Here is a 15832-nt window from a genome sequence, read left to right as displayed (position 1 = left end):
TGCACCTCAATTACTAATATTTTATATTTAGAATTTAGAGTTTATATTAATACTAAGGATTGATCTGCATTTTTTTCTCTTAAGGTACACTATTTATAGTTTTTAATATCAAGATTATTCTATTATCCTAATTTTATGAAAAAGAATTGTTATTTCTGTGTCTGGAAAAGTTTAAATGACAAAAGAGTTATTAATGCCTTCAAAGTTGGAACACCTTGTCAGTAACACGGTATGGGCCTGAGGCCTTTTGAAAGTATTTCTTAGAAAATTTCAACAATTCCTTTCACAGTTATTGTTCTGCTCATGTTAGCTAAATTTTATTGAATTATACTGTGTATGCTTTCCTGAAAAGCTATTTTATCTAGATTTTAATATATCGTTGTAAAGTTATATAATGTAGCCAATAATTATTTTATTTTTTTCCTATATGTTGATCATGTGCTTGTTCTTGTTTCTAAATTTGTATATTTATATACTAATTTTTGCTTGGTTAGAATAGCTAGAGAAATATAGTTTAGTTGATCGTATTTCTCAGCCATTGTTTTTTGTTCTTATTTTTCTAAAAATGAGAGTTCAAAAACTTTCAAACAATATGACATTTCTCTAAAATTGTCTTTGTAGTTTTTATAGTTTTTTAAAATATATTTGATTTTATGATAAAGGAACAGCTAAAAAACCATGATGTAACACATTTAAGGACATGGCCTGTGGATATAGACTGTCTGGGTTCAAATCCAAGGCCTTCTACTTACCTGCTCTGGAACTTTGAAGAAGTTACTTCATTACCTCTGTCTCCCTTTTTAAAATTCGGAAATGGCTTTTACACTAGCACCTACATTTTAGGGTTGGCTTTGGAGAAATTAATACATGTAAAGAACTTTAAATGGTACTGCCACACACATGGCACATGTATACATATGTAACTAACCTGCACATTGTGCACATGTACCCTAAAACTTAAAGTATAATAATAATAAAATAAAATGAAATTTAAAAACTCAAGACAGTTTAGCTTAAATGCATGTTGCAGACTTTCATCAATATAGTGATCCTCTTTGTCCTATTTACTGATTTATATTTTTTATCTTCAGAACACATTCTGTCTAATACTTATATCTTTTGTTTTTTGTTAGCACCGTTTAATTCCTTACTCATCCTTCAGGGTTAACCCAAGGCAATGGGAATCTGGCCATCTGCTGGTCCTGGGCTGCTACTGCTGGAATTCAAATAGGATTTCCCAGTGAGAAAAACTAAAGAAAGAAAACTATGTGTATTGTAAGCTATTATTTACACATACTTGACTAGAATAAGTGAGAGAAGTCACATAACAAGAGAAGCTGGGCGGTCCCTCAAGGGCACAGGCTCAACGTTTTCCACATGAGTAATATACTTCCTCTTTGGGACATTTCTTCTCTGTCTGTACCATAGCTCCTCAGGAGACTTCATCATCTGTAGACCCACCACTAATTTCTTCTTATTTCTCTAGAGAAACAGAAGATATGGCAGCCTGAAAGTTCTGGCAAGAGTTGGTGTTGCATTTTTGAGTCTGAAAGCATTTTGGAGGCAGGGTTTATTCCTCTTTGGGGCTTCAGTCTTTTATCTAAAGGCCTTTAGCTGATTGGATAAAGCCCGCTCATATTAGGGAGAGTAACCTGCTTTATACAAAATCAACTGATTATAAATGTTAATTACATCTTTAAAAAAGTACCTTCACAGCAACATATTGACTGGTGTTTGACCAAACAACTGGGCACCATAGCATAGTTAAGTTAACACATCAAATTAACCATTGCAGATGGGATTTTTGTTATTACAGTGCCATTGATCTCAGGTGTGGAGTTTACTGCTAGGGCTATTGGGACTGGACTTTGTGTTCTGGGCCTGTGATAAGACCTTTAACCCAATCTGATCAAATCCTTTAAAGTTTGAAATCTTCACTCTTGTGACAGAGTGTAGCACATTTCACCATTTTGCCTATTTTCTCCATCTATGATGACTGACACTCTTTCTGAAATCTGAATAACAAGTTGTATTTTTCCCCCGAGGATATGTGTGAAATATTATGTAGAAATAAGAAATAATGCAATAAAGTAATGCAGGTATGTTTGGAATAAATATACGCTACCCTATATTGGAATCCTCAAAATTAAATTTTATAATTTTTAATTAGCACATTAATTTTTAAAAATTTAATAAAATTAAAAATAGTACCATTACACTCTTCATTTTATTAATACACAAAAGTTTTTTAGCAAAGTTAAAGGAAATCAGAAAATGAATTAAAGGTAAATTGCTGAGGTCATCAAAAGAAAAGTCTGAGAAACTGTCACAGTCTAGAGAACCTTAAGGAGACATAAGGAATCAATGTAACATGGGAACCTGGAAAAAATCCTGGAACAAAAAAAGGACATTGGTAAAAACTAAAGAAATCTAAATAAAGTATGGATTTCAGTTAATATGAAAGTACCAATACTGGTTAATTAGTTGTGACAAATGTACCATAATAATGTTAACAACAAGTGAAACTAAGTGTGACATATATGTGAATTCTCTGTAATATTCTTGCAACTTTTTTGTAAATCTAAAACGATTCTAAAATATTTCAAAACTGTTATCGAGGAAAAAAATGTTGAATTTTGCTTCCAGCTGTAATAGAGTAGTAAAGATTAGATGTAACCTCCATAATAAACAGCTACAATATTAGAAAAACATACATTAAAGAAAACATTTTCAAACATCAAAAAACTGGCAGCACAGGACTGTGATCCCTGAGAGAAGAGAAGAAAAACAAGTGAGGTAAGCCTATGAGTCCCTGGCTTTTCTGCCTGGAGGCCACTTCTGGATTCCAGGCACATAAGGAAGAAGCCCAGAGATCTATAGCCTCATTGAAGTGAGGAAATGAAGATGGAAGTTTAGGGAAGTTGAGGCAGCAGATTTACAGGCCAGTATGACAGAATGTTGAGGCAGCAGATTTACAGGGCAGTGTGACAGAATGGAGAAAGCAATGCGGAAAATTAGGATCCAGAAAACGGAAAAGGTATTTCTTTCTGTCCTTCTGAACAGGATGCCTTACATGTGCTGAATGAAAGTTCACAGAGTCAGCAATGAGCCGCTAAGGAGTTGTAAGTTCAAGAATTATCAGATCTCACAAAGTTGAGGAGCTGCTTGAGCACAGTATTAGTCCATTTCCAAGCTGCCAATAAAGACATACCTGAGACTGGACAATTTACAAAGGAAAGAGGTTTCACTGGACTTACAGTTCCACGTTGCTGCAGAAGCCTCACAATCATGGTGGAAGACAAGGAGGAGCAAGTCATGTCTTAAATGGATGGCAGTAGGCAAAGAGAGCTTGTGCAGGGGAACTCCTCTTTTTGAAACCATCAGATCTCATGAGACTTATTCCCTATCACGAAAATGACTTGTCTCCATGATTTGATAACCTCCCACTGGGTCCCTCCCACAACATGTGGGAATTCAAGATGAGATTTGGATGGGGACACAGCCAAACAATATCAAGCACCAGTCAGCCAGAGAAGAGAATCCCCTCTGATCACCTGGAATTGAGAAGAGACTCCAAGTGGATCATACCTTCCCAGTACAACTAAAATATCACTGAAGTGGAGGCTTCTCCAGGCTCTCTTTAGAAATGCTTTTAAAGCAGAACTCAAAAGAGTCAAATTCATCTGCAATTATTGCCTGCCAAACCAAAGCTTGACATTTTTTATAGAAATAATTAAAAAACCCAATCATGCAATTTTCATAAAGTTCAGCACCTAATCAAAAATCTCTATGCAAAAAGAAAATGGCAGATAGGAGGCAGGACTAACTTGCAGCTCCCACTCAGATGGACAAAGCAGTATGTGGAGACTCACATCATGAACTTTTACTCCAGGAACTACTGCAGAAACATACCAGGAAAGCCCAAAGAATTCACAAAGCCTTTGAATGAGGTGGATTTCCTCTGTAAGCTCTGTGGAACAGCCAAGGAACTGTGAATTGGCTTGCTTTCTCAGTTATGAGTCTTGTAGCCTGGGGCAAGTTCTGAGCCCTGGTCACCAGCTTCCTGAAAATAAACACAGTGCTTTTAGGGGGGCACAATATGAGTAAGATCAGCCTTTCGGGCTGCAGGCTGTGTGAAAGCTGGGTGAGGCCTGTGAATGCTGGCTTTCCCTCAGTTCCCTGGTGATCTGTGTGAGGCAGCAGAGGCAACCATAATCCCCCTGGGAACATAGCTCCATTGGCCTGGGAACCACACCCCCAACCCTGGCTAACACTGGCCCCACCTGATGGTCTTTCTCTACCCATCCTGGTGGCTGGAGACAAAGGACATAATCTCTTGGGGGATCTAGGGCCCTGCCCACTGCCTGAGAAACCTGAATACTTACCCAAAGGCAGATCTGGGGCAAGCTTGTATCCTACCACAGCTGATGAGCTCTTCAAAGTGCCACCTCCTGGCTGGAGGCCAACCAACACAAAATCAGCTCACTTAACAAAAATACAACCAAGGACCCTCACAGAGTCCACTTCACTCCCCTGCTACCTCCACCAGTGCAGGTGTTGATATCCATGGCTGAGAGACCTGAAGACAGACCACATCACAGTACCCTTTGCAGACACTCCCCAGTACCAGCTTGGAGACCAGTTGCTCTGCTAGGTGGCTAGATCCAGAAGAGAAATAACAATCACTGCAGTTCCACTCTCAGGAAGCTCTATCCCTAGGGGAAGGGGGAGAGCACCATATCAAGGGAGCACCCCAAGGAACAAAAGAGTCTGAACAGCAGCTTGGAGTCCTAGATCCTCCCTTTGACATAGTCTATCTAAATGAAAAGTAATCAGGAAAACAATTCTGGTAATATGACAAAACAAATTCTTTGACAACCCAAAAAGATCACAGTAGCTCATTGGCAATGAATCCAAACCAAGATGAAATCTCTGAATTGCCAGAAAAATAATTAGAAGGTCAATTATTAAGCTAATTAAGGAGGCACCAGAGAAAGGTGAAATCCAACTTAAAGAAAAAAAAATAAAGGATATGAATGGAAAAATCTCCAGTGAAATAGATAGCATAGATAAAAAAATAAGCACAACTTCTGGAAATGAAGGACACACTTAGAGAAATGCAAAATGCACTGGAAAGTATCAGTAATAGAATCAGACAAGTAAAAGAAAGAACTTCAAGCTTGAAGAGAAGGCTTTCCAATTAACCCAATCTGAAAAAGACAAAGAAAAAAGAATTTAAGAAATGAACAAAGCCTCCAAGAAGTCTGGGATTATATTAAATGACCAAACCTAAGAATAATTGGTCTTCCCAAGGAAGAAGAGAACTCTAAAACTTTGGAAAACATATTTGAGGGAATAATTGAGTAAAACTTCCCCAACCTTGCTAGAGATCTAGACATCCAAATACAAGAAGCTCAAAGAACACCTGGGAAATTCATCACCAAAAGATTATTGCTTAGGCATGTAGTCATCCGGTTATCTAAAGTTAAGACAAAGGAAAGAATCTTAATAGTTGTGAGGCAAAAGCACCAGGTAACCTATAAAGAAAAACCTATCAGATTAACAGTAGATGTCCCAGCAGAAACTTTACAAGCTAGAAGGGATCGGAGTCCTATCTTTAGCCTCCTTAAGTGAAACAATTATCAGCCAAGAATTTTGTAGCCAGCAAAACTAAGCTTCATAAATGAAGGAAAAATATGGTCTTTTTCAGACAAACAAATGCTGTGAAAATTCACCAATACAAAGCCAGTGCTACAAGAACTGCTAAAAGGAGCACTACATCTTGAAACAAATCCTTGAAATACACTAAAATGGAATCTTTTTAAATGATAAATCTTGTGGGACCTATAAAACAGTAACACAATGAAGAAAAACAAGATATTCAGGCAACAAATGGCAAAATGAATAGAATAGTTCCTCATATCGCAATACTAACATTGAATGTAAATGGCCTAAATGCTCCACTTGAAAGATACAGAACCACATAATGGATAAGAACTCACCAACAAGATGTCTGCTGTCTTCAAGAGACTCACCTGACACATAAGGAATCACATACTTTAAAATAAAGGGGATAAAAAAGATATTCCATGCAAATGGACACCAAAAGCAAGCAGAAGTAGCTATTCTTATATCAAACAAAACAATTTTTAAAGCAACAGCAGTTAAAAAAGACAAAGGGGGACATTATATAATGATAAAAGGACTACTTCAACAGGAAAATATCACAATCCTAAATATAAATGCACCTAACACTGGAGTTCCCAAATTTATAAAACAATTACTACTAGACCTAAGAAATGAGATAGACAATAACAGAGTAATAATGGGGGACTTCGGTACTCCACTGACAGCACTAGACAGATCATCAAAACAGAAAGTCAGAAAATAAACTAGAATCAAGGAACTAGATTTAAACCCTATACCCTAGAACAAATAAACTTAACAGATATTTACAAAACATTCTACCCAATAATTGCAGAATATACATTCTATTCAACAGCACAGTGAACATTCTCCAAGATATACCATATGATAGGCCACAAAACAAATCTTAACAAATTTTAGAAAACTGAAATTATATCAAGTAATTTCTCACACTATGGTGGAATAAAATTGGAAATTAACTCCAAAAGGAAGGCTCAAAACCATGCAAATACATGGAAATTAACTAACCTGCTCCTGAATGATCACTGGGTCAACACTGAAATCAAGATGGAAATTAAAAAACTTCTTTGAACTGAATGATAACAATGAAACAACTTATCAAAACGCTGAGACACAGCAAAAGTGGTGCTAAAAGGAAAGTTCATAGCATTAAATGCCTACATTAAAAAGTCTGAAAGAGCACAAATAGACAATCTAAGGTCATACCTCAAGGAACCAGAGAAACAAGAATAAACCAAACTCAAACCCAGCAGAAGAAAAGATATCACCAAGATCAGAGCAGAAGTAAAGGTAATTGAAAAAAACAAACAAACATACAAAAGGTAATGAATTTTAAAAGTTGGTTATTTGAAAAGATAAATACCACGGAATTCAACTCAGCCATAAAAAGATACAAAATAATGACATTCACAGCAACCTGAATGGGATTGGAGACCACTAATCTAAGTGAAGTAACTCAGGAATGGAAAACCAAACATTGTATGTTCTCACTCATAAGTGGGAGCTAAGCTATGAGGACACAAAAGCATAAAAATGATATAATGGACTTTGGGGACTTGAGGGGAAAAGTAGGAGGGGAATGAAGGATAAAAGACTACACATTGGGTACAGTGTACACTGATCGGTGATTGGTGCACCGAAATCCCAGAAGTCGCCACTAAAGAAATTATTCATTTAACCAAACGCGACCTGTTCCCCAAAAACCTACTGAAATTAAATAAATAAATAAATAAATAAATATCTCTAAGCTTGCCAAGTAGCAGAATATTGTGACTCAAAATCAGTTATTTTTTTAAAACCCAACAAAAATAGACCCCAAAATGTTAAAGATGATGGAACTAGCAAAAAATAAGTTTAAAAGAGCTATTATATTTTTGTACAGATATGTAAATGATAATATAAACGGAAAAGAAAGAAATGGAATGCGCACAAAAAAGACTTAAATGAATTTTTCTCTGTTATCAGGAAAAAGCCAAGAATGTTTACTCTTGCTATTTCTATTCAATATTGAACTGATTATTCTAGCTAGTGAAATAAGGCAAGAAAAAAAGAAACCTAGGTATACACTTGAAAAGAAAGAAGTAAATAACCTTTATTTGCAAAAGACACAATTGTATATGGAAAAAGTCTAAGAAATCTAATAAAGGCTGCTGGAACTAATAACTGCCTTTAGCAAGGCCACAGAACACAGGAGCAATTTAAAAAATCATTTCTTTGACTATATCTCAGCGAGAGACACAATTTTTGAAAATGAACAATACCATTATCAAAAACATCAAAACATGAAGTATTGTTGGATACAATTAATAAAGGTTGTTTAACAATTTTACAATGAAATCTGTAACTCATTAGAGTAATTAAGGATGGCCTAAGTAAATGGATACTTTTCCCATGTTCCTGTGTTGGAACATTTAAATGTGGCAATTTTACACAAGGTGACCTGTGGATCCAACACAATGGAAATCAGTAGATATTTTGTTTCTTTGTAGAAAAACTAACTTGTCAAAAATATGTATGACAATACAAATGTTTTAAAATATCCAAATCAATTTCGAAGCAATAAATGACCACATTTCTAGGGCATAATTTGGCTGGTTTTAGAATTTACTATAATATTAACAATCATTGACACATCTATGTCAATCAATTTTTGACCAAGGTAGCGAGGAAGTTACAAGGAAGGAAGGATAATCTTTTCAATAACTGATGCAGAAAAAAACTAGATATCTACAAATATTTTAAACAGAGAATCTTTACTTTTACCTTGTGTTATACACAATAATTTAACCTAGTATGGATCACAGACATGAACACAAAGGCTAAAATTGTAATATTTATAAAAAACAAACAAAAATACTTGGGAACCTATTCTTTTATAATTGACCATATCTTAGGCCAAAGAATCATGAATCAACAAAATGATAAACTGGACTTCATGGAAATTAAATATATACCTTAAAGTATATACGTAAAATTTGAACATATAAATATTTACAAATGATGCATCGGTAAATTTTGTTTTAGAAAACAGTACTAAGTACAAGGGAAGATTTATGTTAATATGATCATTTGTGGAAGATCATTTGACAATGTGCATCAGGGCCTGAAATATCTTCATCCCTATTTATGTATTATTTCAAATTCTAGAAACTTATCCTAAAGAAATAAAGCAGAAACACTAGAAGGCTATTCAATATGGTATCACTAAAATAGAAAAAAAATAGTTTTAATGTACATGTATAATAGGAAAATCTGCTTTTGGTATAATGTTTTTAATAAAAAATAAGTAAGTAAATAATTTAAATATAGAAATGTGTTTAAAGTATTCTATATTATATTTTTCTTATACAATAAAAACATTCATTTCATGAAAAGTTGGCAAAATATATTTAAAAATTACCTGTAATATGACTCCTTGGATATTAAAACTACTAACAATTTTATGGAGCTTTTTTGTAGCAAATTATATAAATGATACAGGTTAGGTGTGTATGTATGTATATAGATGTATGCTTTTCATATTCTATTTCTTAAAATATTAAAAAGTCTTATGGAATATTAATATGGGTTATTTCTAGGAGATGGGAATATTAGTGATTTTTATTTAATTTTTTATCCATTTCCATGTTTAAAAAATAAAATGTGCAGTACTAGTGGAATAAAATACAGACATAAAGATGAAATGATATACCTGCATTAAACAATAATATAGAGCAATTTTGTCAGATATACATATTTTATGTATATAAATACATAAAGTACATTTATATGTTTTGGGTGCTATCAGAAATAGTATTTCATTTTAATTACTAAAATGTTCCATTTGTTCATTGCTGGTGTATAAGCGTATGATTGACTCATTCATACTGACCTTTTATTCATTGTCCCTATTATGCACACGTTACTTCTAGGAGCTTTTAAAATAGATTCCTAGTTATATTTCACCTAGAAAATCATGTCACATTTGAATAGAAAGTTTTATTTCTCTTTTCTAATCTATATGCCTTTCATCTTTTTTCCTTGCCTTATTGCACTATGTTTTCCAGCGTGATGTTAAATAGTAGTGGTGAGAGAGCACATTTTTACTCTATTTCTATCTTGAGTTTAAAACATTCATTCTCTCACCATTACTTATAATGTTAGCTATATGTTCTTTATAGATCTCATTTATTAGGTTAAATAAATTTCTTTCTTGGCCAGGCATGGTGGCTCATGCTTGTAATCCCAGCACTTTGGGTGGCCAAGGCAAGTGGATTGCTTGAGCTCAGGAGTTCAAGATCAGCTTGGCCAACACGGCGAAACAACCCTATCTCTACAAAAAATACAAAAATTAGCTGGGTGTTGTGGCGCATGTCTGTAGTCCCAGCTACCTGGGAGGCTGAGGTGGGAGGATTGCTTGAACCCAGGAGGCAAAGAGGCAGAGATTGCAGTGAGTCGAGAGTGCACCACTGCACTCCAGCCTGGGTGACAGAGCCAGACCCTGTCTAAAAGAAAAAAAAAAGAAAGAAAAGAAAAGAAATTCTAGGTTGCTAAAAGTGATATTTTTCTTTCCTTTTCACAGGAATGAAAATTTTGTTGAATTTTGTTAAAAGATTTTTCTATATCTATTAAAATAATCAAATGGTATTTTTCTCATATACTGCATAAATATGTCAAATAACATTGATTAATTTTCAAGTAATAATTCAGTCATATTCCTGAGTGAACTCCATGTGGTCATAATTTATTATCATTTTCATATATTGCTGAATTCAATTTAGTAATATTTTGTTAAAAATTTTTGTATCTATGCTCATGATGTCTATTGGTCTTCTGTTCTTATAGTTTTGTCTTATTTTGGTATTAGAACAATACTGGTATCAACTGTTGCCTCCTCTTCTATTCACTGGAAGTGATCTGTCGAATCGATAATATTCCTTTTGACAAGATGCATCATAAGCTCTTTTCCTATTTTTTTTTATTTGTATAAATTTAGGGGGCACAAGTGTGGTTTTAGTACATGGATATATTGCATACTGGTGAAGTCTACACTTTTAGTGCAACCATTGTCCTCGTAGTGTACATTATACCCATCAAGTACTCTCTCATTCCTCACTCCCCTCTCACCCTCCCATCCTTCAGATGTCTATTATTCCACATTCTGTGCATGTGTATATATTATTTAGCTCCCAAGTACAAGTGAGAACATGTGGCATTTGACTTTCTCTATTTTATTTCACTTAATGACTACTTTATTAAATGTTTGGTAGATTTTACCAGTGCAGCCTTCCAGGTCTTGGTGATGTTGTTTGGCTGTGTCCCCACCTAATTCTCATCTTGCATTGTAGTTCCCATAATCCCCATGTATCATGGGAGAGACCTGGTGAAAGGTAATTGAATCATGGGGGTGATTACCTCCATCCTGTTCTCACGATACTGAGTTCTCTTGAGATCTGATGGTTTTATAAGGGGCTTTTCTCCTGCTTAACTCTGCACTTCTCCTTCCTGCCATCATGTGAAGAAGGATGTGTTTGCTTCTTTTTCTGCCATGATTGTAAGCTTCCTGAGGACTCCCGAGTTTTCTGAACTGTGAGTCAAATTAAACCTCTTTCCTTTAAAAATCACCCAGACTTGGGTATGTCTTTAGTAGCAGTATGAGGACAGACTAATGCATTGGGTTTTTGTTTTTTTTTTTTTTTTAATAGAACATAAAATAAAAATAGGAATTTTTACCTAATGCATTTTGAAGATTTGTTCAGTGTGTACATGTCTGGGATTATTATGTCTTTTCAGATAATTTACTCCTTTATTATGATGTAATGTGCTGACTTAACACTGACAGTATTTCCTGTTTGGAAGTCCATTAATTTTTTTTCTGTAGATATATAGCTTTATTTTAATCAATGTTTGCATGTTATAATTTTCTCCTTTCACTTTCAACGTTTCTTTTTTATTAGATCCTTGTATCATATAGATTTGTTATACTTCTATTGATGATCTTTGTCTTTTAACTGGTTTGTGGAGACCACTGACATTTACATTTATTATAGGAATTCTTGTTTTAAAATCTATCATCTTGTTAGCAGTTCCTATTTTTTATTTGTCCTTTGTTCCTTTTTCAGTCACAGATATTTTAAGTGCTTGTTCTCTTTCAGTGTATGCTTTTTCTTGCTGTATTTTTGTTTGTTTGGTTGGTCTTTGTTTGTTTGTTTGTTTTTCCCAAGATGGATTTTCACTCTTATTGCCCAGGCTGGAGTGCAATAGTGCAATCTTAGCACACTGCAGCCTCCACATCCTGGGTTCAAGCGATTCTCCTGCCTCAGCCTCCGGAGGAGCTGGGATTACAGGCACCCACCACCACACCCGGCTATGTCTTGCATAAGATAGTAGATACTAATGTAAATGATTTTTATGCTTGAAGATTAGTGAGTGCACCATTCCTTCTGCTAAGCCTTTAGCTTAGCTTAGCTCAGTAGCTGCACTGAGTTATGATGTGTTGTTCTTATGCATATTCTCAGCATACCACAGGATTAAAGTTCTTCTAGTGATATTTGGTTTAGGGTGGAGACTGGGTTTCAGAGGTCATTTTCTGAATTTCTGCTTCCCTCCTGAAGGTGCGTCTTCCTTTTTCCCCAGATACAATCTTTCTCCTTCAACTCTCCCAGCTGTACTCTCCTATTATTTTTAATCAACACTAGTTGGCCTGATGGTGGGGTCTCTGCTAGAGTCCAATTCTATGTTCTGATGAATCCTCCATCTTAGGAACTGGCTCTCAGGGCACAGTTACACATGTACTTCCTTCAGTTGTGGTGCTAGGCATAGTAAATATTTCTGCCTTTTGGTAGGCAGATTTTTTTTTTCACTTTCCTTCCCCTACTTGTACCTGTGCCCAACCTTCATGTAAAGGCATGTGGTCCATAAAATAAGTAGAGGAGACAGGCCTGTTTTATATTGGTAATGATTGCAGTTCCTCCTTTCAACTAATATCATAAGAAAAGCTCCCTAAAAATTCTTCCTCATAAGCCCCAAAATACCTAGTGGGGATCATGGGAAGAAGGCAAGCAAAAAGATGCAGACCTCCTTGTATCTGTGGCCTCTGGAGGTTTCATATTTAGTGTTTAGCAGTTTTTTTTAAGTCAGCTATATTTTCTTATTTACTTCTATAAAGTCCAGTGATGTCTGCAGCATCTGAGCAAAAGTTTGGATCCTGTTTGTCTGTGCAAGCAGGTATCTTTCTCTAGATTTATGGTTATTTGGTTGCCCTGAGACCTCAATTCTCTGGTTGGCTTTAGAAAATACTATAATTTGCAGTTTATCCAAGTTTTGTTGTCATTGTTATAATACTGGGGGTCACAGTATTTACAGCTGTTTACGTCTCTGAGATTCATTATGTTTTTTTGATTGTGTTCACAAATTTTTTTTTAAGTTATAGTACAAGCTAAATTTACATTAATAGCATTAAGATTATTTAGAGAATAAATAAGAAAAAGAAGAGAAAAAAAGAGGAATTGTGGTGTCTTATGGAACCTAGGAAGAGGAATAAAGATTAAAATATAACTTTTAATGTTTTCTATAATATTGATGAATAGAATTTCCACTAGTAACTATGAAAATATTTTGTTCCAATCTTTGTAATTCAGAATTATAATAATTTATTTCACTGTGGCTAGTTATTAATAATAATCTTGTACTGCCAGTAAATGTTAACTGATGCCTGTTGTTCCCTTTGAAATGGAGAAAGAAACTGAATGAGTCACGAGCATGAGAGAGAAATTCCTCATCCATATAGCACATTTTAGCACCATTCTCTCATAGGATCCTGTACTGAGAAACAGATATCCTGGTCACCTTGAGAGACAATGTTGTACACTTCCATTATTGTCCTAAGGCAGTTTCTATTTTTATAGTTTTACCCAACATCCATCTGGCTTTAAACTGGGACACCAACCCTCTGATAGTCTTGCTTAGCATCCTGATTTCCTTTTCCTGAGTAGCAAAGAACAATTGTAAATTTAACCTTCCACTGCCTACATCAAAGTATATGGTGATCACTTTTTAAATTGTGGTGCAGTTTAATTTTCAGTAATATGAATTGGTCAACAAACCAAGATATGACATACTCTCTGTCTACGTTCTCATGAGTTGTTTACATAAAATTTGAAACTAGAGGTCCCAGGATTTTGTTGATGTACAAGAAGTACAGACTCAGTTTAAAAAACATGCTACAGATTTTCAGCCTTGAAAGTAGTGTTTAGGGCACAGGAATAATGCACTAAAGCTCAATGCATATCCCACTATTTTTCTTTCTGTTTCTCTCTTTTGTCTTTTTTTCTGGCCAAAATCTTATCATCTGAATTACATTATGATGAAAACTGTGTCTATAATGTACCAGATATAATGTCATTCATTTTGGAACAAATAAATCTAGTGAGATTATTGAATTTATGGAAATTAGTCAAGGCTTTGCTTCTGATGTTGTCTCTACCCTGTTTGGGTGTGTGAGCTTACTTTTACGATCAGATGAAAAGTATATTTAAAGGGAAAGAAACATTAGGAGAACAAAAATGAAACCTTCAAATGTCAGTGTAAGTGAGTCTGTACACTTGTCTAAACTGGTTTCTAAGTCAATCTCCTCATACAGGTTGTGGTAGTGAGCTGCCTTTGCCGTATATTTGTATCTGAATATTTTAACATGTTTACTACTTTGGTGTTTGTATTTTCATGGTCACGTGAAAATTATTATGACAATTGGGATTAGGTTTTCATGTTCTTAAATATTTCATTTGTTGTTTTGTTATTGAACTAGTCATTCCTATACTATAGATTCTGCTTTTTGAAGTTCAAATCATTTCTCATAAGTATATTCATATTTACATTCCTATCTCTACCAAAACAGTGAATCCTTTGATTTTTTTTTTTTTTTTTTTTTGAGATGGAGTCTCACTCTGTTGCCCAGGCTGGAGTGCAGTGGCGTGATCTCAGCTAATTGCAACTTCCGCCTCCTGGGTTCAAGCGATTCTCTTGCCTCAGCCTCCGAGTAGCTCGGACTACAAGTGCGTGTCACAACCCCTGGCTAATTTTTGTATTTTTAGTAGAGATGGGGTTTCATTTTGTTAGCCAGGATGGTCTTGATCTTCTGACCTCCTGATCTGCCCGACTCGGCCTCCCAAAGTGCTAGGATTACAGGCATAAGCCACAGCGCCTGGCTGTGAATCCTTTGACAATTTTACAAGCGCTATGCTAATTAAAATCCTAGACTTTTATAGATTGATAAAAATGTATATGTAAAATAACTTCATTTAGTACAATCTTTACTATCATCTCTAACCTTTTATCAAATGGATATTTCTAAGTACATTGAAAACTAACAGTATAAATACTAATTCCTATAGCACATATGATAATAATATGATAAAAGTAATGCAAAATTTATCATCACTGGCCTTGGATTTAAGTATCAGAACCACTTCTGTATCTCTATGAACTTGATAGTCATATATTTTTTTCAAGAGCCTTGGTTTTCTTATCTGCAAAAATCACCTTACACAATGTAGGTGAATGAATAAAATTTAAATACATATTCACCTTGTATATTTTCATTATTTAAATTATATAGATAAATGAATAGTTCTTCTCTGAATATCTACTTGTCTAACTAACATCTACTTGTCTATCTATGTGCCTACTTGTCTAACTATTTATTATAGTATTACAGTATACTATTATTATATATAAGCAAGCTGAAAACATAATATTTATCAGCTAATATCAAGATGGTAGACTTAAGCACAACCTGGTGATCATATTAAATGTAAGTGGTCTAAAAACGCCAATTTAAAATCACATATTTTAGACTGAACTAATAAAAAAAACCCAAATATATGCTGCCCTTTGCCCAAAAAGCACTTAAAATATAAAGGCACAAATTAGTTAAAATTTTTTAAATGGAAAAGCTATACCACGCTGACAGTCAACTGTTAAACTGTTGAAAATAAGACTAGATTGGTTATATGAAATTTATCAGGGTTCGAGAGTGTCATTTCATAATGAGTTCAATTTATCTAGATGGTGTTAAAACCTGAACAGTTTATAAACCTCATAACAAAGCTTCAGAATATATGAAACAAAACTAATGGAGCTGAAAAGAGAAATGGACAAATTCACAATTATAGTTTTCAACAACTTC

Source organism: Pongo pygmaeus, chromosome 5 (assembly GCF_028885625.2).
Source record: "Pongo pygmaeus isolate AG05252 chromosome 5, NHGRI_mPonPyg2-v2.0_pri, whole genome shotgun sequence".
Lineage (NCBI taxonomy): Eukaryota > Metazoa > Chordata > Mammalia > Primates > Hominidae > Pongo > Pongo pygmaeus.
The sequence above is the reverse complement of the archived record's forward strand: the minus strand, read 5'-3'. Positions refer to the sequence as shown.